At 41.7% G+C, this 26,531-nt stretch overlaps 1 protein-coding gene across 7 annotated transcripts in view; it reads left to right on the forward strand.

Annotated features, from left to right (window-relative positions):
- Positions 1-26,531, forward strand: part of SUPT3H (SPT3 homolog, SAGA and STAGA complex component) — a 240,575-nt gene that overhangs the window by 201,882 nt on the left and 12,162 nt on the right. The window lies entirely within an intron of this gene.

Below are 26,531 nucleotides of genomic sequence, written 5' to 3' on the forward strand. Positions count from 1 at the left end.
TCAGAGTTGCTACAAAGTTTGAGTGTATAGTTATTTTAAATTATAGGTAGTGCAGTATTGTGAAGACTGAATACTCCGAAGAAGGTTGTGTGCCAGATTTTGTCTCTAACAGAGAATTCATTTCTGATGTGACATATTCAGAGAGACTGCCTTTTATGGAGCCTTCACCTTCTGGTTAAGTTCTAACCTAAGAAAAACCCACAGTGGGCTGTGGGGCCATGTGCTCGATCCCCCAAGCTGCTCACCATTGATAGATGGTTATGGCTGCCTAAGCCGATCCCATTGGGAGGGTGTATGTGAAGAGCAATAGCTGGGCCTGAGACCTGAAATCTCATTGTACTGAAATCTCAAGTTTGGTGTGGGATGTGAACTGATCAGGATATTCTAAGCATAAATGAAGTTCACCAAAACAATGGTCCTGTCATTGTACTGCTCCAAATGCACGCTTGGGGCTCTTGTACCTGTGGACGTCTGCATTCATTTCAGTAGAGGGTACAGCACTGACCTTTGGCCAGAAGGGATTGCAAGGTTGGGGCAAAAAGGGAGCTTATTGTGAGAGGAGTGAAAAAGGCCCCGATAGGCATTTTACTTCAAATTGCTTGTTAGCCAGGTTGGTCATTAGCCAAGGTACTTTAAGGTCTTTCCAGCTGCTAGTTAGCCCTGGACATTGATGCCCAGTTTCTGGTGGCCAGGAGTGCATTTGCAGAGTTAAAGCGAGTGTACCAGCTGCTCCCGTTCCTTGAGATGCCTGATTTGGGCATAGGGACACACACCTTATTTACATCCCGTTTGGATTACTGTAACACGCTACGTGGGGCTGCCTTGGGAAAGTGCTCAGAAACTTCAGCTGGCTCAAAGAGCTGCAGCCAGATTGTTAACTGGAGCTGGCTATCAGGAGCAGACGACTCCCTTGCCAGAGCAGCTCCACTGGCTGCCAGTCTGTTCCTGGGCACAGGTCAAAGTGCTGCTTATTACTTATAAAGCTCTATATGCTTAGATCTTAGCTGTTGGAAAGACCATACAGTGGTACCTTGAGCTACAGATGCTTCAGGTTACACACGCTTCAGGTTACAGACTCCGCTAACCCAGAATTAGTACCTTGGGTTAAGAACTTTGCTTCAGGATGAGAACAGAAATTGTGCAGCGGCGGCGCAGCTGCAGCAGGAGGCCCCATTAGCTAAAGTGGTGCTTCAGGTTAAGAACAGTTTCAGGTTAAGAACGGACCTCCGGAACAAATTAAGTACATAACCTGAGGTACCACTGAGATCCTGAGATCTTTGGGGGAGGCCATTCTCTCAGTCCCACCTCCCTCACAGGCACACTTGGTGGAAAGGTGAGACAGGGTCTTCTTGGTGGTAGCAGCTCTTATTTTTATCTGTAAGCCACCTTGAGTCTGCCAGGGAAAGAGGTGGGGGATAAAGAAATACATAATGATAAGATACTAAGACGTGGCTTCAGCAGTAGGTACTCCTAGACTGAGCCTTGTATAGGAGCGGCAGCTTTGTATTAACTGCTAGTCCACCTTCACCAAAAGCTGCCTCCTCATTTCACGGAGGCCAGGCTGGCTTTGGAAGATGGAGTCCCCTGGGGCTGCGGAGGGCAAGACGGCATCCTTGGCTCCACAGGCTCTTCTGGGGAAGTTCTTCCCCTGCGTTTGGGGTTTCTGGATCTGGCCCTGAGAGAAGTCCCCCCCCCCACCGCCACACACTGAATCACCAGCCGCACCCTCTGAAAAAAGTAATAGGGTCGCCTAAGTTAGCTAATGCTTAAAATAAGTTATCCCCATTCCTGAGGATTTTGGGGGGAAAGGCATTTTCATTGATGTTTTGGACTATAGATATTTATTTCAAAAGATAAAAAGATGTTCTGTAAACAATTCATTGATTAATTTGCGTTCCTGATTCTGAATTACTATTTCAACCTATCTCTTTAAAGGGGTTTATGACTGCAAAGTTTGCAGTTCGGGGGGGGGGGCGGTTGTCCCATTTCCCCTCATGTACAGTATGTTGCTGATTTAAAATTAATCTGCTTGTGTTGACAATACGGTCATTCCAAAGACAGTGTTGTTTTTTGCTGAAGCATTAAAATATGGCAAGCTGTGAGTTTCTGAGAGATTACTGAGCACCTCAGCTGAAGTTGCCATGGCAGCATGCCAAAAAGTGTCCCTAACTACATGAAAAATAAGCTTCTAAATGAAAAATAAGTTGGCATTCTCTACTGGGGATAACTTGATGCTATGGGATGGAAACTCTTTTAAAAGAAATATGTAGTCTTACGCAGTTGTAACTATTTTCTTCATTGGCTATTTGCCCAAGTTAAAATTTCCTATCACTTTAATGTGGATAAAACAAAAAAAAAATTTCTTTCCAGTAGCACCTTAAAGACCAACTAAGTTAGTTCTTGGTATGAGCTTTCGTGTGCATGCACACTTCGTCAGCACACGAAAGCTCATACCAAGAACTAACTTAGTTGGTCTTTAAGGTGCTACTGGAAAGAATTTTTTTTTTGTTTGTTTTGACTATGGCAGACCAACACGGCTACCTATCTGTAACTTTAATGTGGATGTAACACAGAATAGGAAAGCAAAGGGACATTGCACCCTGTATGACCACCACTTGGCATTTAGCAGAGCTTAAGCTTAAGGGCATTAAGCAGAGCTGCTCATGAGCATTGCCTATCCACTTCAGGTTATTTTCTCCACGGACATCAAAATAAAGGAGATACAAGTGCTTACAAATGTCATGTGGAAAGCAGTTTAAAGCAGCCTTCACTTGGCCATAATCGTGTTCAGGTAACTTTACATAAAGTTCAGCATAGATTTCTTTATTTGTGGCAAATCTAGGCTCATGGGGTAAGTTCCCAACTATCTTGAGAGTTAGCAAAAACCAAAACAAAAATTGTGTGTTAAATATTCTACCATCACTATGTATTCGGTTCCATTTCTGTTTGAAACAAATGTCCAATATAGCAATTTAGCAAGGTAAAATGCTCAGATGCCAGCAAATGTGCACTGCAGAGTTTAGAAAGTTTTAAATAGCAGCTCAATAGCTTTGGTGAGTAGCTGCAGCTATAACAAGCTGTGAAATTTAAAAAGTAGTTGGTGGTTCACTGCATTTGTTGGCTGCAGTTGGGGAGGAATATAGTGTGTGTGCATCAGTGGCATTCATATACAGTGGCACCTTGGGTTACATATGCTTCAGGTTACAGACTCCGCTAACCCAGAAATATTACCTCGGGTTAAGAACTTTACCTCAGGATGAGAACAGAAATTGCACAGCCCACCCCCCACCCCAAAACGAAAAGGACTTAAAAATTAATTTAAATAGAGGCTGGGACTTAATCATACTTAGTGTTATTTGTTTTGCTGAAGGCCATTGTGTGAATTTCTCCACTGCGGCAGCATTAGCAACAACAGCAACACAATGCATATACTGCCCTTCATTTCAAGAAGAAACATCAAGGCTGTCCACAAACAAATAAAACAACACAATAACAAGAATAAACCCATTTATAAAAATACAGTTATCCATAATTAAAATACATAACAACTACATTAAAAACATTGCTAATTTTAAAAAAAATGAACAAGCCCGTTACAACATCATGATAGCTGAAAACAGTTGAAACAGTTAATGCAACAATATAAGCAGGTGATTCAAGTCTGGAGATCCAGGCAATGCTTGTCTAACTAGGTGTCTTCAAGAGTTAGCAGAATTCCAATATTGATTGGATCTCCAATAATTCAGCAGGGAGCCCACCTTTGTGTTCCCACAAACCAATAATAATCAGATAGACAAATGCCACTTCACCCATTTCAAAACATTAGAAATAGTCAAAGCCCCTCCACTGTTAATATTTTGTAATTAAATCACGTTGAAACTTTTTCTGCATTGATTTAATCACTGAAAAATCATTGCCTACCCTCTGCTGCTTAATTTTGCTAACAGTAACTGTTATTGTGAATAAGACGTTGCCATAGTATTAGTTTTAGGAAGGACTTTCGTTATTGGAAGATGGTGACTATGGTTTTATCATGTATAGACCCTGGCATATAAATAAGAACATAAATATTTCTTATTACATTTAAGTATTTAAAACCATAAATATTGTAAACCAGAAGTTCCCTAGTACATTTTTTGATACTTCAAAGTTTTTTTCATTTAAATGTAGAGTGCAAATTGCTATGGTAAGACACTAATATAATTTGACATGGCCATTATTTTATCCCAAACACTGATTTAAATGTTTCCAGTAGAACCATGAAAACATAAGTTCTATTTCCCTAATGGATATTAAGGAACATACTAAGATTTTTCTCCTTTTTCTTTCCCCTGCCCACCTTTACTCCACTTGCGGTGAATAACCCAGTGCTCCACATATTGTTAAGCCGCTGGAGATGTAGCTGTCCACTTACTCTACCTGTGGCCAATTTTTAGCCCTTGTTTCTTGAACACTTCCTTACCCAGAAGTTGCAGTCTCTGCTTGCTGCTAGCTAAGGTTGGATTTCCTTCTGGCTGGGTGCCACTTCCTTCTTTTATTTCTTCTCTCTCTCATAAGTTCTTGGCAGCCATATCAATATGCTTATATAATCCATATAAGGGAATTGGAACAGCTCAAGTGCCCTTTGCTTCCCACTGCTCTCTCTTAGGCCGCCAGATGAGGCATTCTGCTTACGTGGAACACTCCCTTGGAGGCTGGAGCAATGATTCATTTTTAGGTCATGTCTCCTTTATCAATGACCAATATTGCAACACTGATCTTGGTAGGCAGTGACAGGTGCAGTATTAATATGCTTACCATAGTTGCAAAGACTTGGTTCAGCACTGAAATGATACTGTACACTCTATAAGCAGCCAAAACCAAACAAACCCAAGAGAGTGTTCAGATCCTTCTCTTGCAATCCAAAAATGGCTCAATGTTTTCTGTTAAGGTGTGCTGTATTTCCATGTCTTTAACTGTGCATGTTGGTTTTCTGTGCATGTCTAGTTCTCTGTGCATGTCTAGTTGAACTAGACTATTGCAAGGGAGAGGTAGAATCCAGCTGGATTCTTGTCTGGACGTTGGAAGCTACTTCAGGCAGGAGGGAGCTGGCTGAGGAGACAGGCGCTGGATAATGGAGCACCACCACTTGTTGCATCTGAGTTCTGTGAACTGTTGCATTTCACAGTTGGATGATTTCTTTGAGAAAGAAGAGCATTCCCAACAAAGCAAATGAATCAATTCCTAAATAACATTGTTGAGTATGAATAAAATAATATTAACTCATTGTTTCTGATTAAATATTATCAAGCATATTAAAGTGTGTAAGGCTTACTTTACACAGACATATGATAAGCCTAACACAAACTTAGATGCTTTGTATTTGTTAAAACTGGGTCAAACAAAGCAATGTAACACAGCCTGTCTTAACAGACTATGCTGTTCAATGTTTTTGGTTTGAATGCTGGAAATGAATTCATATGTAATTTACATAATTTATAGATGGAGAAAAGTCTTCAGGAAATTCTGTTTTCTTTAAATGCAAAATTCCTGCCATGGAGAACATTAGCAAGAGCTGGGTTTCAAGTCAGTGAGACCACATCAGTTTTAAGTACTTTATAAAATACTCCAAGGTACTCTTTTTTGATACCAAAACATTGACATAGTTAATGCTGTGTTTCAGGATATTGTTTTCTTGTATGTTACATTTTGTATTGGAAAAAATGAACAGTTCCGCAAAAGCAGTAGGAAGTCAGGTCACAGTATGGAGCCCTTGTTTTCCTCTCTGCTTTACCCAAGGTTCCTCCCTTCAAATTTATGAAAGAAAACATTTCTTTCTGTGAAAGGTTTTTGTACACCAGCATCTGGAAGTGTTTATTTCAGTGGCGTGTAATCTATCTGTGGATTTAGTTAGCACCAGACCCCCTTTTGTGTATTCCTGACTTAAATTTTTTATAAATGATCTTGTTGAATTTGTGCCAGTGCGCACATGGCTTGGCTGATTGCTGAATATATCCTTTACCTGCCAGTCACCTTTGATTTATATTCCTTCCCCTCTGCTTTTACGTTCCAAAACTGGTGCCATTGAACTGTCCCCTAAATCATCTTATTGGATAAATTACTCCAAGATGGAGATGGTACTTTTTTGGCTGCCTGTGGATAAAGATACATTCCTACTGTTGGTCCTCACCAGCGTAGTGCTGAACCACTTAGGAAACTGTACTAGTGAATGAAAAGAATCAAGATATTTGCTGCTTTATTTCAAACACAATACTGAATCCAAGAAGAAAAATATGCAGAAATGGCTTTAAGATACTAGTTTGGAATTTATAGGCGTTTCAGTTTTTCTTCAGTAGTAGAGTATTCATTTTTAAAAGGGGCTCATTACTTTTAAAAGATGTTGCTACAGAATTATATGCTGAAAAGCAGTGCAAGTGAATTAAGACTGATGTGAAGAACTAATTTAAAGGCAGATTTACAGCACCATTATATAGATGCCTACTCAGAAGTAAGCCCTATTGAAGCATGGCCTATGGTCAAAGATGCTGGAAGCTGTTGTTCAATGACATCTGGGGGGCTGGAGGTTACTCTCTCATGTGTTAAATTGAATGTCCTGATTCAAAGAGCTGACTAAACAATATTTGGAGTTTGACTCCCGAGTGTCTGGGTTCATGTCTGCCTTCACTTCATAATCTTTTTCTTACCATCAGTTTGAGTGATTGTAATTCCAGAAGGGCACTCTGCATATTCTCAAAAATGCAGATTCTGGAATTGAAAACTGGCTCTTGATTTCTTCCTGCCACAAAGGAAGCCCTGGTTTTATTAAATAGCCTTCATTTCAATATTTAGTATACTGCTTAATTACAGTTGTTTCCAAGCAGTAGTATAAGTCAATACAATGGAAATAAAGCTGAGTTAAAACAATAAAATCAGAATTCATTTAAGATGCCTGTAGGAACAGGCAGATGATAACAAGTGGTATGTTACAATGGCTGTGAAGGCGGATGAAGGCTGCGAAGGATAAGAATCTACTGGTCGTTGTGATACTCATGCCATCGGAATAGAGCCTTACTGCAAAGACTGTGCGTTGGTTAGCGTGCACTGATCTACACACATAAAACAAATTCATGCACAGGCGTCTTCCAAAAACCCATCCCAAACGCAAACCCCCAAAAGTCTCATGGCGGTCGGCAAATGGTAATGGGGGCAGGACCATGAAATATGGAAGCCCCTAGTCATGAACCAGCACATGGGCAGTGGATACAGATTCAGTCATTCTGACTCAAGGAACGAGGCAGTTGGACAGCTCATCAGCTGTATCCACAATTGAGCAGCCCTTTTTAGGATCCACTCTGCTCACTCCGAAAAGGGGGAGGGGCTAGAAAAGCTGGTCTAAACATAGTCTGCCTCCCCTTTTCCCTGACTGGATTACAGCGCCCAGTGGGGTCACCACCCAGCGGTCATAAAAGACAAATGAACTTTGGAGCATGGAATATATGGACTATGTTGGATAACACAGATAATGAGCGTCCTGAACGAGAATTGCCATCATTGCAAGAGAGCTGCGCCGTTTTAACACTGATATTGCAGCACTTCAAGAAACTTGAAAAACAGGAGAGGGACTACTGAAGGAAGAAAAAGGAGGCTACATATTCTTCTGGAAATGTCTACCTGAACAAGAAGTTCAAATACAGTGGTGCCTCGCAAGACAAAATTAATTCGTTCCGCGAGTCTTTTCGTCTTGCGATGTTTTTCGTCTTGCGAAGCACGATCCGTCGCAACTGCGCCTCTTCAAGCGGCTTTAAGAAAAAAGTGAACAAACTTGCAAGACGTATTCGTCTCGCGAAGCAAGCCCATAGGGAAAATCGTCTTGCGAAGCAACTCAAAAAACGAAAAACCCTTTCGTCTTGTGCGTTTTTCGTCTTGCGAGGCATTCGTCTTGTGAGGTACCACTGTACATGGAGTAGACTTTGCTATCAAAAATGATCTTGTGAAGCTCTTGTCAGAAGTCCCTACCTGCATTAATGAGTGACTTTCAATCCTTTGAATAAAACTTGCCAAAAACCAACAGGCTGCTATTCTGAGCGCTAATGCACAAACACTGGCTGCTGATGAAGACATTAAATAAAAATTTTACTCTCAGCTGGATACCATCCTATCAGAGGCGCCCAAGGAGGATAAATTTATCCTCCTGGGTGATTTTAATGCAAGAGTTGGGTGAGATTCAGATCTGTGGCCTGGGACTATTGACAAAGAAGGAATTGGCAATAGCAACCAGAATGGAATCTTACTTTTTGACGATATGTGCAGCGCACAACCTTGTTATTACAAACACACTCTTTCGATATTTTTTAAAAAAAACATCTTGGAGGCACCCTCGGTCAAACCACTGGCACCTCTTAGACTATGTAATTGTCTGAGCTGAAGATTGCTGTGATGTGCTCCTTACCACAGCTAAGATGAGTGCCGATGACTGCTGTGATTAATACGCTCCACGATGGCTATCAGGATTATACATCAATGCAGGGTTCAAGGAAGGAAACCAAGGCACAAAATGAACACTCAAGCCCTTCAAGATCCTATTAAGCGGGACTGCTTCCCAATGACTCTTAAGGACCATCTGCTTTTGGAATTCCCTGATAGCATCAAGGGACACTGGACCAAGCTAAAAACATCCATTATTGCAGCCTGTGAACAAACTATTGGATGCCAAACCAAGAAACCCCAGGACTGGTTTGATGAGAATGACTGTGAGATTGAACACATTATTGACAATAAAAGGCAAAGAGATAGAAACTGTGCCACTAAGAATAAAACCTATGCCAACGCTAAAGCTGAGGTTCAAAGAAGAACCAGAGAACTAAAGAACATCTGGTGGATACACACACTCTCCACACGGCTCTTTAAAGGGAGCTCTGACAAGAGCTTCCCGCCTGCATTCGCTCCATAGGAGGGGGAAAGTGTGTCTTATAGAGCAAAAAACACGGTAGTATAAACATCGACAACTGGAAAACACTGGCCTGCAAGTGCTGCAATTGGAGAACAGCTTTTACCAAAAGTGTCATGGGTTTTGAAGACGCTCGAACTCAGGATGAAAGGCAGAAACGTGGAACAAGGAGCCGTCCATGAGCAGAGGGACATCACTCATACCGCCCAGAGATTTTGGCATAGGCTTACTGAAATTAGAAAGCAAACAACTAATTTTGACGGAGCAGTGTGTGTCTTTACAGTCTGGATATTTGATGATATTCTACGCTTGAACCTTTAAAAAAATGACAGCAGGCAACTATTTAATCCCCTTCCTGTGACAGGACCCTGTGCCTCTTCCTTCTCCCTTCATTGTTTTCAAAATACCTGCATTTGAGTTTTCTGCTTTTTCAACTGTTCAGCCATATGCCCACTCACTATGGGTCAGCAAAAACTAAGCCTAGCTGCATTATAAATCCTACTGCTGGCTGCCTCATGATCTCTTCTCAAGGTCTCCACTTTCTTCTTTTTCCTGCCACGTAAGACTAACAGAGGATGTAGGATGCATGAAGGCGACTGTGTAAATTAAGCATTATTTAAAAATTAAATTAAAAAATCCAAATCTTGTTTGTGGAGAAACGTAAGCACCTGTGTATGAGAAAGTTCTTAAGCTTAGTACTGAGAAAGTGGGAGAGACATTTATAATGAAATGTGTCAAGAGTGCTTGTCTATCAAGACAATACACTCACCAGGTTTGCATGACATATTAAACCATAGGGTATAACTTACTAGGAGAACACAAATATGTGGCATTCCAGAGAGGAGCTTACAGCTGTTTTGACTGAGCTAAGCCAAGGTTTGACTCAGTGTGTTGTGTGAACCCGGGCTTTTGGTTAAGCTCTTTCCTCATTATCCATGAGCTGGAGCCAAGGGTTGCTCATCGTTAGTGAGGGAAGAACTGAATGGGGTTCACACGGGTTCACGCTGAGCTAAACCTTGGCTTGGCTCAGCACAGAACAACAGTAAAAAGGGCGACTGTAAATCCAGTCCTGGTAAGCCATAGTTTGGCTTATTGTGTTGTGCAAAACAGGTCAGTATGTGAATGGTGGCTGTCCCTTTCAGGATGTCCAGGCCTTCATAACACATGTATGTCAGAGCACCAGCTGCATTCCTTGTGTGTCAGATTTGTAGCGCTAGACTGAGAGGACAGCATTAGCAATTACCCTGAATTGCTTAATTCTTAAGCTCTATTTTGCTTATTTTTAAAGAGCTTGAACTTTTTCACATCATGCCACTGCAGCTGGAGAGCACCCATATTGTCCCTGAACCAATATTAAAATGGCAAACAGCAGCCTCTCTTACTGCAGTACAGTATTTCCCTAATACCTTAAACATCCTCAGAAACAATACAGATAAAACCAAGTTAGAAAACAGACCACCTCCGAAATGGCAGGCTTACGGACACAACTCGGAGCAAATATTACTACTACTACTATCTAAATTTATATACTGTTTAAATATATATCCAAAGATCTCAGGGTGGTTCACAATAAAAATACCCAGGATAAATAGTTAAAACCAAAACAAGACAAAAACAATACCCCCCAAGACATTTAAAAAGCCATTGAACCAGCCAAAAGCCTGGTTGAAGGGGAACACTTTTGCTTGGCATGTAAGGATGTATAATGAAGGCGCTGGACGAACCTCCCTGGGGAAAGCACCACAAAGGCCCTTTCTCGTGTTGCCACCCTGCGGACCTCTCATGGAGGAGGCACACGAAGGAGGGCCTCCGATGATGATTGCAGAGTTCAGGTTGTTTTATATGGAAAGAGGCAGTCCTTGAGGTACTGGAGACCTAAGCCGTTTAAGGCTTTATAGGTCAAAATCAGCCCCTTGAATTGGACCCAGAAGCTAATTGGCAGCCAGTGCAGTCAGGCCAGGATCAGTGCAATATGCTCAAGCCATCTTGCCCCAGTGAGGAACCTAGCTGCTAAATTCTTTACCAGCTGAAGTTTCCAAACCGTCTTGAGAGGCATACATATAAGGCATTGCAGTAATCCAACCTAGAGGTTACCAGAGCATAGATGACAGAAGTTAGGCTGTCCCTGCCCAAATAGGGGCGCAGCTGGGCCACTAGCCAAAACTGATGGAAGGCATTCTGCACCACCGAGGCCACCTGAGCCTCAAGCAGCAGCAAAGCATGTTCCCAAGTGTTCTTGTTAACCCTTGAAAGCTTGCTTCTACTCTCTCCCAGCTTTCTCCTTAAATGTTGTTGCATTATATATATTTATGCATGTGGAGCGCTAAAGTGTGAGACACAATATTTTAAATGTTATTTCAATATAAAAATAATCCCCACTTTAAAAATAACTGCTAGTGTGTAAGTTTGCTACAAATAAGCCTTAGTAGTTCAGTTTGATCTGTCAGCTATCAAACTGGCTGCCAAGGAGGATTCAAAAGGTCCAGTCTTGGTAGGCCAGTTGTTGAACGTTGGTAGGCCAATTGACTAGCAGGTGTGGAGATACTTGTGGCGATCAGTGAGATACTATATAAAAGGGCCATCACCATAGCACGTGGCAGTTCAGGGTCACCTTCTGCCCAGAGTGATAGCAGAAGGTAGTTGGCCTGAGGAACCTGGAAGACCTAGAGTTGGGTGACATCTCATTGGTGAGATCCAGACTCTAGAGGACTTCAGGGGAAGCTTGAGCAAATCTGCCTGAGAAAGAACAGAGCTCTGTCCCCAACAGAGGAGTGGCAGCTGAGGGACTCTCTGCAACTTGTAGTCCTCTCATAAGTCCCCGACCAGAGAAAGAACTTTGTGTCTTCGCCTATGGGTCTTTCTCACAGAACTTACTGTGTTGGAGTTAGGAAAAGGCGAACTGGCGTATGAGTTTTTGTTTAGTTAAGGATAAACTGCTTCCATAAAATGCAAGAAACTATTAAAACCTATTAGTAGCTTCTAGTCTTACATATTCTCTGTATGTGTGTGTGCGTAAAATTTGTAAACAATATATTATATTATATTATTTTTATAAATATATTTGTTTTAACTTTCAACAATTCTACATCTCATCACCTGCTGTTCATATTAATGTTTATGTACCAAAGAGTTTAAACTTAGTAAAGTTTCATGGTGGCTGCAGAATTATAAGAGGATTTAAGAACCACGTTTATTCCACAGATTTGTGGCAATCATTCACATCTGGTCTCAGCATGGAGACAACTGGCATTTTTCACAATGCCTGATAGTTGCTGTGATTCTTTAGTTCTGCTGCCTTACCTGAAGAAAAATGCATTTGTGTTGGTTTCTGTGTTATATAAGCAGTTGTCACAGTTTTTAACCCCATCCTTCAGCTTGGAGAAGTGCTGATACACATTTTTGTGGCTTCCCCCCTTTTATATTGCTGTACAGCTGTGAAAATATTTGCTTGAGATGACTATTAAATATACTTAAAATATTCGGAGTATAAATAGCTGCAGTGATTGCCTATATTAAAATGCAGAAAAGTGAAGAAAAATAGATAATATTTATGGAAAAAATAAACTGGGTTTGAAGATTTATACCCTTATAATTATAGTGCCTGCATCCATTGTGAGTTTGTTGTATGTGAGCTGTAATCATACCCACTGAAAAGCCACTGTGGACACAGTGCACAGTTTGTATCCTGCTGTTTGTATGTTGTGAACAAAACAATTTGAGTTAATTTAAATGAGGAGAAAGAAAAATCATGTTTTGAATGTTATTGTCCCATTTCCAAATATTACAACTGAGTTGTAATTGCCCAATAATTACCACATCTTGGCACAATGGAAAACTAAAATAAAAAGAGCCCAGGAAACTTAATATAAATTTTAACTTTACTTTGTTATAAAATGTTACAAAACATGTTCTTTTATTACCTCTTTTTAATGATGATAATAATAATAATAATAATAATAATAACCGACAGAGCTACTTATGCTGCTTCCTTGTTTTCTATATATTTATTCCCCCCCCCCCCCATGGCTATGTTAAAAGTAATAAATACATAATATTCTTCAAAATCAGGTCATAAATGGGTAATTTGGAAAACTAATATATTTTATTATTAAGCAGCTATGGAAATATGGGTATTAAATATGCAGCTGTGGGGATGTCTGGGTCCAATGTAATGGAAGCATTTGCAGTATCAAATTTGTTCATGTCTCATTATCCACCCACATATTCCCACAGGCACATATAAAGATAAACATTATCCATGTATGTAGTTATTTGTTTGTTTGTTTGTTAATTTTCTATACTGCCCTTCATTTGAAGATCACAAGGCAGTTTACAATATAAAAACACAAATATATGTTCCTCTGAGGGTGAAGTCAAACCACTGGAGAATATAGTAATAATAATAATAATAAATTTTATTTATACCCCGCCCTCCCCAGCCAAGGCCGGGCTCAGGGCGGCTAACAACCAATAATAAAAACGAGTTGAATGAATACAAATTAAAAACAAGATTAAAATACAACATTAAAACATTAAAATGCAGCCTCATCACAGGAGGAGAAAGGAAGAAAGAATCACAGAGCCTGCTGTAGTTGCAGAGACTGGTAGCTTTTTGCTGCATTAGCAGCACCTAAGGGAGCTCCCCAGGACGCAAGCCCGGACAGTGTGTGTGGCGGTCCTGGGCTGCCCATACATCCAGACCCCAAAGGAAAGCAGAGCAATATGCTTGGCACCAGCTTGGCTGCAGGAGTTGCTGGAAGGAGGCGTACAAGGCGCCATCCAACCATCTTAGGGACTCCACACCAGATTTGTGTAGGGTTTACTCCTTAGCCTTTTCTTCTCCCGAAGATGTCCTCCAAAGCAGCGGGTGCCTATTGTTCCTCAGGGTTTACTCCCAAAGCGTTTCTCAAAAGGAGTATAGCCTTTTGAGCAGCAGAGGTTTAGGATCATTGTCTTCCTTCTCCCAGATGGGCTACCTTCCCAGGTTGATGACCCCATCTTCCTCTCTACAACACATGCAGAAACCACCACCTTGACCATTGGATCCACTATTGGTCGCATCCACTCAATCTGCTGAAACCTGTCTTCACACACAGAGGGAATCCCTAACTCACTGAGAGTTTGAGACCCATCAGCAACCCACATCTGGTTTAGCCAGGCAATCAAAGCCATTTTCCAGGGTGCAGCCGCTGTCTCATGCTGACAGCTTCTAGGAGCCACAAGTGAGAGCTGAGTGCAGGTGGGGACCAAAGGGGAACAAACTACCCCAGAAGGAGCACCAGAAGTACTGTCCCTCCCCTAACAACCCAAACATCCCAGAGATAATATACAAGTCTGGAGTTGTGTTTGTTCTGAAATGTCATGTGCCATATTGTATTACCATTCTTTGCACATAAAACAGTTTCAAGACCTTGATGATCAAGGGCTACTAGTGAGGTTTAAAAAACAACAACCAAAAAGCAATCTTGTAAATGTTTGTGTATCTGGGAAAGGACAGTTTTGCGCAAAAATATTTTGAAAGGTTATGAAGTGTTTTCCCCTGGAGGGGTTTCATAGGTCCTGCACTGGTGCTCGTAAGTTCTGTTGCTCCTTTATCCTGTGATAAGGTATCTTATGACTCACTCCTTGTTGAGGCTGATTTCTTAAAATAACTTTTGAGATAGAATGTTCATAACAAACATTTACGCAGAGGAACGTGGTAAATAGTCACCCACACACTGTCAACTTCAAGGTTACTTTCTAGATGTGTTCTCATGATGAATAATTTGGAATGCTGTTTCATAATATTTTCCTCTTTCTGCTTCTCTCTAGCCCAAACATGTATTCCCTCCTACCCATGCACAATTGGATTTACTTATTTTGGCCTTAACTTGGAGGATAATATTTAAACTTTTAGCTAAACTTCTTACAGCATGTAGGAACTCTCTCCTTCCATCCTTCATAGTGTTGAAGCTGCCACCTTGGCTCCCAATACTTAGTTCAAGCTCCAGCTTTCTATGGATGAAAGCAGAAGTCAAAATGCTCACCTAATTAAATTTTAGCTTAGTTCTGGCTTTTAAAAAATGTGGTCCCACATGTTCTATCCTACCAGCATTATGTCATTTCTGTGACCAAGGAAATGAGCCCTGGGATGGGGCTGTGCAGATCAGGGGGCAGCAAGGCTTACCTTGCCTGGGCCAGATCACTCCAGCAGAGATCCCTCTGTGGACCGGATTGTGCGTGCGCATGAGCACCCGTGCCCGTGATTTCCAGCGGCTGCGCAGACGCTATTTTTGGCATCTGCACACGCGCAGACGTCATTTCTGGCTCCACAGAAGTGAATCCCCGCGCTGCACCAGTTTAGTGTAGCATGCAGGGACTCACTGAGCAGGCGGCTCATGGGCCGGTTAAACGACCCCCGTGGGCCACTTGTGGCCCATGGGCCTTAGGTTGCCGACCCCTGATGCAGATAGAAACAAGTTTGGTCCTTAATGGATGGTGCCCTGAGGGGAGGAACCAGTGACCTCACCCCTCCTGGTGTCACAAGGAGCATGTTGCTAGCAAAGACATTGCCCTGGGTGCCCCAAATGAAATTTTAAGTATTTCAAACTTTTTACTGAAACAAAATTAAAAAATTCCTTCCAGTAGCACCTTAGAGACCAACTAAGTTTGTTATTGGTCTCTAAGGTGCTACTGGAAGGAATTTTTTAATCTTGTTTCAACTACGGCAGACCAACACGGCTACCTACCTATATCTAAAACTTTTTACTGTTCATATTGTATGGAATAACGATTAAGTATGCTGCTTTTGGTATTTTTAGTGGAAGAGTGGGACTCATAATCAAGTAGTAGTAGTAGTAGTAGTAGTAGTAGTAGTAGTAATAGCTATTGTTATTATAGTAGTAAATAGATATTTTGAACCTGGTAGAAAACACTTGCTACTTAAAATTCAGAACGTCATAACACTGCCTGCAGTGCACATATTGTACCTGTAATTTCCCCAGCCTACTTTCATGGAAAGAACAGATTCGCTTGGGATCGCTTCTCTGAAATGAATAAGGCATTTGTGAGTAGATGATTACCATGCATAAGACAGGGCTCCCAGCAACAGCAGCAACAACCTATGTTCATCAAAGCGAATGTGTGTGTATGTGTTTCTTGCAATCTTTCACTATTTGTCCTGGATTAGTGTGGCATTTTTACCCATCTTATGATCTTTGCAGTCTTCCAATAACTGGTCTTATACATAGTTGGAAAGTATCCAGTCCCTTTGCAATATTTTTGCGTTGTTGGGTGAGTAGACATTGTTCGTGGTCTAGTAGTACCAAAGTGCTGGAATGTAATCACATGACTGCTTGCTTGTGTGGAGGTAACTTAAAAGTTTACAAAGTGGCAGCTCTGACTAAATGAAGAGGGTGTTGTGTAGTCTCTGGTCATGAGATGAGTATTGTTATATTATGGTGCAACAACCACAGGAGTCAGGTAACTTTGGAGGAGCATGAAAATACTGAGTTTACTGTGTGTGGTCTTCTCTCTGTGTAGAAAACGCTGGTGTGATTCCCTTCTAAGAGGTCCCTGCATGGCCCCAGAAGAATTCAGAACCTTCAATAAATATGAGATATTGGGCTGTGTGTGTGCACCTTGTGTGTATTTGTATTTTAAACAGCATAGAAATAAAGCATATTGGTGTCCATTCAGAAGCCTAAAAGTAATCTAAAATCTAAAATCTACAGGCATGTTCCCCCCATCCCGTCCCCATTTACACAGGGGTTCTGCTCCAGACCCCTGCATGCATAAGTCAAATCATGGAAAGTGGGGAGCACCTTCTCGAAACCTCTAAATCCCCCCTTTTTTCCTGCTCCCAAGTTCTCTCTCTCCTACTGTCTCTCCCCACAACTCTCCCTTCAGCGGACGGAGGATGGCGGACGTTGCACGTGAGAAGAACGCAGGTTGGGGGGAGGGGAAGCCTGAATCAAGTGATGTTCTGACTAGTCACCTCAAACAGAGAATGAATGCCATCAAACACTCAGTTCATTGTAATGGCACAATTGTGTGGGCTGGGGAGACAGGGAGAAGGCAAGTTATTGCACTTTTCTATACAGAGCCATGCCTTAATAAGAGCACCTTTTTAGTTGGCATGGGGCTTAAAAGTAGTTATGATGATAAATGCTCTACATTTCTGCTTGCTTTTCATTTAGGACAAAAAGACCATTTTTACTGAATAAAACTGATTTTCTGCCCTGAGTCCTGAGAGGCCTGTTGGCATTCCTGATCAACACATTTATCAGAATATGTTCATTTATTTCAAGGTCCTTCTATGGGTCTCTTAGGCACTAACTACTTAACTACACATTTTCACCATTCAAGAGTGTAATGGCTACACTACAAAGAGTTGCTGCATATTTCAGTAGGCAGGATATATAGTAAACAGTAAGTCTTCTGACTGAAAAACCCCTACAACGCAGATGCAATTTGGACATAATTTATTCCAATTGCTCAAGCTTTCCATCTGAACATTTATAGAGACAGGGTGTGTGGGGAACCTATTGAATGTGGAGATGTGCAAATAATTAAAAGTGTTACTCTGAAAAACCAGCTCTATTTCTTCTTGCAATCATTATTGTTCTGTGGTGTAGGATATCTTTCCTGTCCAATATTTCATGGATATTTTTCCTCAGAGGGTCACAGTATCACCATCACCCATTTTTGGTGCGAAACAATTTTTTTAAAAAATTCTGATTCTGTGGTTTGCTCTCTTGGAAACAGACTGCCAGTTGTGCTAAATTAATGTGGAATATTTTCACATCTATTACCAGTTCCTTTTTTTTTTTAGGCTGCAGCAGGTTAAAGTTAGAGCTGTGCAAACTTTGAAATGCCAACATCCAAATTAAGCCTGGCAAACTCCCAGAAAAGTTAGGAGTTGGCAAATTTAAATCATTTTCAACTCCATACTATTTTTTCCACCTTAGCTTTATGTCATCACATGGAAGTTAAAACCCAGAAATACCTGATTGTAACATTTCCAACTATTCCTGCCTCCTGGTTTAGTTGAGAAAATTCTCTTTTGTTTCAAGGTTTTTAAAGATTTCCTGGCTGTGATACTGCATGAGCCCTTTTCACATGTTCAGAGCAGGTGATGTCCGTAGGGGTACATCACCAGCTGAAGGTTTAGCAGTTAAAAAGAGAAATATGAAAGGAGAGTGGCCTACATATTGAATACTATTAGAAGTAGACAAGGATAGGCCAACTTGAAAAAATATGATGAAATTAAAAGCCACCTGTTGGATTGGCTACAATATTTCCAGTTAAACCAAAAATTGGGTATAGATAAGAAAGAAGGTCTTGCGAAAGAAGCATCCAAATTTGAAATAATAATAATTATAATAATAATAATTATCCATAAAAAAGGAAAATATATTTCACGAATCTATGATTACCTTTTAGAATGGGAAGTAACAGAGGAACAAGTTAAAACTGATGGTAAGGTGGGTGCAAAACTTTGGGTACAATATCTATATGGAACAATGGGAAAGATTGTGGAGGGTAGATATTAAATTGTTATAATCTATATAAACAGCATGTTATAATCTGAGGGGAAACACCATGAAGATGCTATACAGATGGCACCAGACTCCTTTAAAACTTGCTAAAATGTACAAAGGCAGGTCACCAACTTGTTGGAGATGTAAGAAAGATATAGGGTCATAATACCACATGTGGTGGAGCTGTGTAGTTATCTGTGAATTTTGGAGTAATATCTACAACGAATTCAAGAAATTATTTAAATTTACCTTTTAAAAAAACCCAGAGATTTTTCTACTAGGTATATTACCAACAGAAATGAAAAAGAATATAAGACCATTGTTCATGTATGCAATTACGACAGCAGAATACTTGTGGCGAGAAACTGGAAAAGTGAAACAACACCAACGATAACAGAGTGGCAGACACTTGCAACTAGCAAAACTGACGGGAAGCGTTAGAGGAACTTTAAATCAGAAAGTATATGGAGAATGGAGAATATTTAAGACTATACTGTACAAATAATACCATACTAGCAGAACGTGAATGATACCTGTAGGTGAAAAAAATGTAATAAATATTTTGTCGGATTATATGAAAATAATAAGATATAACATACAGTAAAGCTGTGTGAGAAAACAATGACAGCATAAATAGTATAATGAGGACGATTGGAAGCTTTATATTCATAATTTTTATTTAATTGTTAATCGGAGCAAAAAGGGTTTTCTCGTGTGTGTGTTTCTTTGTGGCTGATTAGCTGCTCTCCCTGTGCAAAGGTCAGAGGGGACAGGGTTTCTGTTCAGGCAGTTTGATCCATCTTTTAGATTTAGGGGAGCTAGTCTCATACGTTTGTTGGGGGAGACCTAGGTTTTTTTGGGGGGGAGTTATTTGTCCTGTCTTCACGCTTTTTATGATGGAGGACCGCTGTAGTCACCCCCAATGACACGTTCTCAAGATGGAGGGTGAGGGAACAGCTGCAGTCGCCTGCGGTTCCTGCGCAATGTTTGCCATCTTGCCAAAGGTTGCAGGCAGCTTTACCTGCAGCAATTGCATGTTGATTGCCGTCTTAGAAGACAAAGTCCAGCAACTGGAGGAACGTGTAGCTACGCTCCAAAGAATTAGAGAGCTGGAGCTCTTCTTGGAAGCAACAGAGCACACCGTCTCCACCAAGGAGGAGACAGGGGACTCCCCTGAGAAGGAGGCTAGTTCACCAACACAGGAGCCAGATATATGGAGAAACGTGACTCAAAGAAGTAGGAGGCCCAGGGTTCGCTCTGATTGTTTAGAAATACACAATCGCTTTGAGGTCCTCTCTCCTAGCATGGAAGACGAAGAGCAGACTCCATTTGAGGATCTCTCCCTCATTACAGTCGATCAGGTATATGAAGACGAGCAGCAAAGTCAGTCCTCAGGGAATGTGCAGGCGACCGTGGAACAGACAGCTCACGGAAGAACCCCGACCAAACCTAAGAGGAGGCGTGTAGTGGTGGTAGGGGATTCCCTACTGAGGGGAACAGAAGCAGTGATCTGTGGGCCTGACAAGATGTCTCGGGAAGTGTGCTGTCTCCCCGGGGCTAAGATCCAAGATGTAACTGAACGACTGCAAGGAATCATAAAACCCACTGACAAATACCCCTTCCTCTTGGTTCATGTGGGAACCAATGACACTGCAAGCAATAGCCTCCAGAAGATCAAAAGAGACTACGAGGCTCTGGGCAGGAAATTGAAGCAATTAAATGCACAAATTGTCATCTCATCTGTCCTCCCAGTTGAACGACGTGGCCCAGGGAGAGAGGGAAAAATAGTGGAAGTGAACAGCTGGCTTCGCAAATGGTGTAAACAGGAACGGTTTGGATTCTTAGATCACGGACTGCAGTTTCTTGAAGATGGACTTCTGGCAAGCGATGGGCTGCACCTCACAACGGTTGGGAGGAATGTTTTTGCCAAAAATCTCAGAAACCTCATCAGGAGGGCTTTAAACTGACTAATGTGGGGGAGGGAGACAGTACTCCTGAAGGTTTAGAAATACACAAGTCTATCAATGGAGTCTATCAATTGATGAAGATGATCATCCAAATGTCATAGACCAAATGGAGCAAACAGCACGCAGACCTAGTGGTGGGAGGAAAAAATCCTTAAATAAGAGACACGGGGGAATGATTAATGGACTTTAATGTCTGTACACTAATGCGCAAAGCATGGGAAATAAACAAGATGAGCTTGAGCTCTTGGTACAGCAAACTAAATATGACATAATAGGCATCACTGAAACCTAGTGGGATAAATCCCACGATTGGAATGTAATAATGGAGGGATACAATCTACTTCAGAGAAACAAACCAGACAAGAAAGGAGGAGGAGTGGCGTTATATGTCAGGGATGTGTATAGCTGTGAAGAGATCCAAGATTTAGAACCTCAAAGCCAAAGTGAGAGCATTTGGGTCAAAATTAAGGGAGAGAAGAATAACAGTGACCTCATTGTGGGAGTTTACTATAGATCCCCAAGCCAAACGGAGGACATAGATGATGCCTTCCTGGAACAGATGGCCAAGCATGCAAAAGGAAGGGAGATAGTAGTAATGGGGGACTTCAATTACCCAGATATTTGTTGGATGTCAAACTCAGCCAAGAGCATAAGGTCAAACAGATTCCTCACTGGCCTTGCAGACAACTTCATTGTCCAGAAAGTGGGAGAAGCAACAAGAGGAACAGCCATTTGAGATCTGGTCCTAACCAATGTTGATGACCTGGTTAGTGGGGTAGAAGGATCATTAGGCGCGAGTGATCATGCTCTTCTGAAGTTTACTATACAGCGGAAAGGAGCAGCCAAGCATACTAGGACTCAATTTCTTGACTTTAAGAAAGCCGACTTCATAAAACTTAGGGAAGTGCTGGGTGAGATCCCTTGGACAGTAATACTAAAAGGAAAGGGAGTTCATGGTGGCTGGGAGTTTGTTAAGAGGGAGATAGTAAAAGCACAACTTCAGGCAATACCAATGAGACGGAAACATGGAAGGTGCCTAAAGAAGCCAGGGTGGCTATCTAAAGAACTTTTAACTGAGTTAAGATTAAAAAAGGATGTGTACAAAAAATGGAAAAGGGGGGAAACCACCAAAGAGGAATTCAAACAAATAGCCAGCACGTGTAGACACAAAGTCAGAATAGCTAAAGCACAGAATGAACTCAGGCTTGCTAGAGAGGTTAAAAGCAACAAAAAAGGCTTTTATGGGTATGTTCATAGCAAAAGGAAGAACAAAGAAACAGTGGGGTCACTCAGAGGAGAAGATGGTGAAATGCAAACAGGGGACACAGAAAGGGCTGAACTCCTCAATGCCTTCTTTGCCTCAGTCTTCTCCGATAAAGAAAACAATGCCCGACCCGAAGAATTTGGAGCAAATGATTCAGCAGAGGAAACACAGCCCAGAATAACTAAGGAGATAGTACAAGAATACTTGGCTAGTCTAGATGTATTCAAGTCTCCAGGGCCAGATGAACGGCATCCAAGAGTATTAAAAGAACTGGCAGATGTGATCTCAGAACCACTGGCAGTCATCTTTGAGAATTCCTGGAGAACAGGCGAAGTCCCGGCAGACTGGAGGAGGGCAAATGTTGTCCCTATTTTCAAAAAGGGGAAAAGAGAGGACCCAAATAATTACCGCCCAGTCAGTCTGACATCAATACCAGGGAAGATTCTGGAGCAGATCATTCAGCAAACAGTCTGTGAGCACCTAGAAAGGAATGCTGTGATCACCAATAGTCAGCATGGATTTCTGAAAAATAAGTCATGTCAGACTAACCTGATCTCGTTTTTTGACAGAATTACAAGCCTGGTAGATGAAGGGAACGCAGTGGATGTAGCCTACCTTGATTTCAGCAAGGCATTTGACAAGGTGCCCCATGATATTCTTGTAAAGAAGCTGGTAAAATGCGGTCTTGACTATGCTACCACTCAGTGGATTTGTAACTGGCTGACTGACTGAACCCAAAGGGTGCTCATCAATGGTTCCTCTTCATCCTGCAGAAGAGTGACTAGTGGGGTGCCACAGGGTTCTGTCTTGGGCCCGGTCTTATTCAACATCTTTATCAACGACTTGGATGATGGACCCAAGGGCATCCTGATCAAATTTGCAGATGACACCAAACTGGGAGGGGTGGCTAACACCCCAGAGGACAGGATCACACTTCAAAACGACCTTGACAGATTAGAGAACTGGGCCAAAACAAACAAGATGAATTTTAACAGGGAGAAATGTAAAGTATTGCACTTGGGCAAAAAAAATGAGAGGCACAAATACAAGATGGGTGACACCTGGCTTGAGAGCACTACATGTGAAAAGGATCTAGGAGTCTTGGTTGACCACAAACTTGACATGAGCCAACAGTGTGACGCGGCAGCTAAAAAAGCCAATGCAATTCTGGGCTGCATCAATAGGAGTATAGCATCTAGATCAAGGGAAGTAATAGTGCCACTGTATTCTGCTCTGGTCAGACCTCACCTGGAGTACTGTGTCCAGTTCTGGGCACCACAGTTCAAGAAGGACACTGACAAACTGGAACGTGTCTAGAGGAGGGCAACCAAAATGGTCAAAGGCCTGGAAACGATGCCTTATGAGGAACGGCTAAGGGAGCTGGGCACGTTTAGCCTGGAGAAGAGGAGGTTAAGGGGTGATATGATAGCCATGTTCAAATATATAAAAGGATGTCACATAGAGGAGGGAGAAAGGTTGTTTACTGCTGCTCCAGAGAAATGGACACGGAGCAATGATTCCAAACTACAAGAAAGAAGATTCCACCTAAACATTAGGAATAACTTCCTGACAGTAAGAGCTGTTCGACAGTGGAATTTGCTGCCAAGGAGTGTGGTGGAGTCTCCTTCTTTGGAGGTCTTTAAGCAGAGGCTTGACAACCGTATGTCAGGAGTGCTCTGATGGTGTTTCCTGCTTGGCAGGGGGTTGGACTCGATGGCCCTTGTGGTCTCTTCCAACTCTATGATTCTATGATTCTATGTAGTTTCTTTTTGTATACAGTTTTTTCTTTCTTTATCTTGACTCTTTTTCCCTCCTTTTCTTTCTTTGTTTCTGCTGTAAATGATCGTTTATGTCTGTATTTTAAACCAATAAAGATTATTATTAAAAAAAATGTTGAGAGCATGTGTGTGAATGTGCTTGAGCAGGATGCGTGGGATCAGAGCAGCAGCCCTGCCTTCTGACGTACGTGAGTTCACTAGACTGTCTACTCTCACATGGAGGCTTGGTCAGCAAACCTCCAAAAAGTTGTTTGCCCAGATAATTTATTTATTTATTTATTTACGGCTATTAGCCCATAAAATATGTACAAACATAAAAACACAGGGACATAAAAACAGATATATCCGACAACAGGAGGTGAACACCACGATGCAAGGGTGGGTCATTGAGCAGAGCCAAGTGACAGCTTGGGGCCAGGAGAGCTCCAAGGGACAGATCACAGAAAAGGAAAACTGAAGACGAACTCCGACATGCACTCTCATCATAACAGTTTGATTAGTTTTGATGTTGTTGTTGGTTTTTGGTGGTTTTTGAGTGTGAGATAACCGCATTCAGAAATCTCGCCACCTGCAGAGTTACAGAAGGATCTGTATCCTGCAAAAGCAGTGCGGCGTGTGACTCAACAGGCCTGCCAACCAAGCGCAGTAAAGCAGGACCCAGGAATTTAGCCCTGGCTACGCTATGTAGGGGACAGTTGAACATTATATGTGAAAGAGATTCAACAGTTTCCCCGTCACACACACATAGCGGAGACACCAAACCCTTGGAAAATCTGTGGTTCAGCAGGTTCGATGGAAAAACATTGAACCTTGCACGAATAAATGCACGTTGGTGTGGTACTGATGAAAGAGATGACATATATGATGGAAGGCCAAGTGGTGGGGTTATTCTGTGATACCTGGGGGAGCAGACACCCCCACCCCTGGCGAGGTTGTGTTGATTTTCAATGTCCGCTAATCTTTGCTCAATAAGGCTTTTGGCTGAGCGTAAGTTCATCTTTAAGGAGTCCGCTGGGGAAATTCCGATGCTCAGAAGTTTGGCATGGATTTTCCCTACCCACGGATTGACAAAGACGTCCCGCCAGAGGCACTGAAAAAGGTAATGGTCGGGAAGCCTATGCCAGCTGGACAGCCAATAGCCAAAGACTCGCTTCCAGATGACAGTCTCCAATGATGCAATCCTTAACTCCAGACGTATGGCTGCGTTGCTCACACACATGGGGAGACCCAGACAAGCTTACTTGTGTATTTTATGCGTGTAAGGACAGTGCAGGAAGTCTGGTGCAACCTGCCTCCTGATGGTGCCCAACACAAAACCCTGCGTTGCAAAATGTAACAGTCAACACAAATGGAAACACAACACGCCGGCTAATAACTGGTAGTGGATATATAATTAATTACAATGTCATTCAAAATATACTAATACGCCACGTCAAATGAGAAGTCAAACAAGTCAATGAATGGCGAGGAATGCCAAGCCGTCTCTCAAAGGAAGAGGTCCTATAAAAGTCTCAAAGGAAGACGTCCCTCAGAAATCTTAAAAGGAAGTCTCAAGAGGACAGTGTGTCCGGAGTAGTTCAGTGTTTCGGAATAAAGTCTTCATCAGCGAATAATTATCAATGAAAAATTTTCATACTAATGGGAATCTTGCTAGTGGATCAGTGCTCACTGGATAGCAGCTCCCTGATCAGCAGCTCCACTTATCCAGTGAGCACTGATCCACTAGCAAGATTCCCACTAGTATGAAAAATTTTCATTGATAATTATAGGACATCTTCCTTTGAGAGATGGCTTGGCATTCCTCACCATTCATTGACTTGTTTGACTCCTCATTTGACTCCTGTATATACAACAACTTACAGTCACTTGTATATTTTGTGAGATGTACTATATGATATATACATTATTTTGAAGTGGCATATTGGTATATTTTGAATGACATTGTAATTAATTATATATCCACTACCAGTTATTAGCCAGCATGTTGTGTTTGCATTTGCGTTGCCCTGGTTGTGCCAGGCAAGCCTCCCTGGGGGGGCATTCCACAAATGGGGAGCTATTGCAGAAAAGGCCCGCTCTCATGTTGCCACCCTCCAGACCTCTCATGGACCCTCCTTTTATTCTGTATCCTGTATTCAAGATGGTGGTGTGATAAAGGTGACTTTAAGATGCAGAACTGCAGAGAGAGAGAGAATGAAAATAAATCAGGATTGGGGAACAGTTTTGTTTTTGCTTTTTGCTTCAACTTATCAGGAATGTAGAAACAGTTGTAAAGCATTTAAGGGTTGGGTAGGGGGAGAAAAGAGGTGTTAATTGTGTGCCATCTAAAGGAGACCCCCAATAAGACCATTAAGTATGAGGTTTAACATTTCCTAGCTACATCACTGCTCTAGAACATAAGATCTAGTATTAACAACATCATTCAGTGTTGCTTTTCACATGTCAAATAAAAATGCCACCAATATTCTCAGAACGAGAAAGTTTAATCTTCTATATAACATTCCTTGCATTTTAGATTGATTGCAATTTCCCCCCACTTTGGGATTAAAGTAGCAAATTCAACATCAGATGAAACATTATATTGAATCCTTTCCCAACTGAAGCTGAAAATAAATTCAGTAAGATGACTGTTATTTCCTTTTGGATTAGATCCTCTCACCAAAGGCATCCTGAGCATCAAGCGCACTATTACTGCGCTTGGATGAATAATGGTTTGGCAGTGCTGCTTAGGGGTTTGCTTGCTGGTTACAGCACTATCCCTGTGGGCAGAACACCCGTGTTCCACAGCGGAGGAAGATGATGGAATGTCGAGAAGGATTAGGTGCCTTGCAGAAAAGCAAAGAAAACAGGCCGTTGCAGATTTGCATCCTGGTCCAATTGAGGAAAAGGATAGTTGCAATTAAAATATTTTTCCGTAGCTTTAACATATGTATTGAGCTGAAATGCCTTTTTCCTACAGCTATTCATATGAAAAGTTTGCTGGTAGATTGCCCTTATCTTATAGCGGAATTTATCAGTTTGCATACTTAGCTGTTAAATTGGCCTTTAAATAACAGCAAAAATTAAGGAAAGCAG

The sequence above is a fragment of the Podarcis filfolensis genome (assembly GCF_964270895.1).
Source record: "Podarcis filfolensis genome assembly, chromosome: 3".
Taxonomy (NCBI): domain Eukaryota; kingdom Metazoa; phylum Chordata; class Lepidosauria; order Squamata; family Lacertidae; genus Podarcis; species Podarcis filfolensis.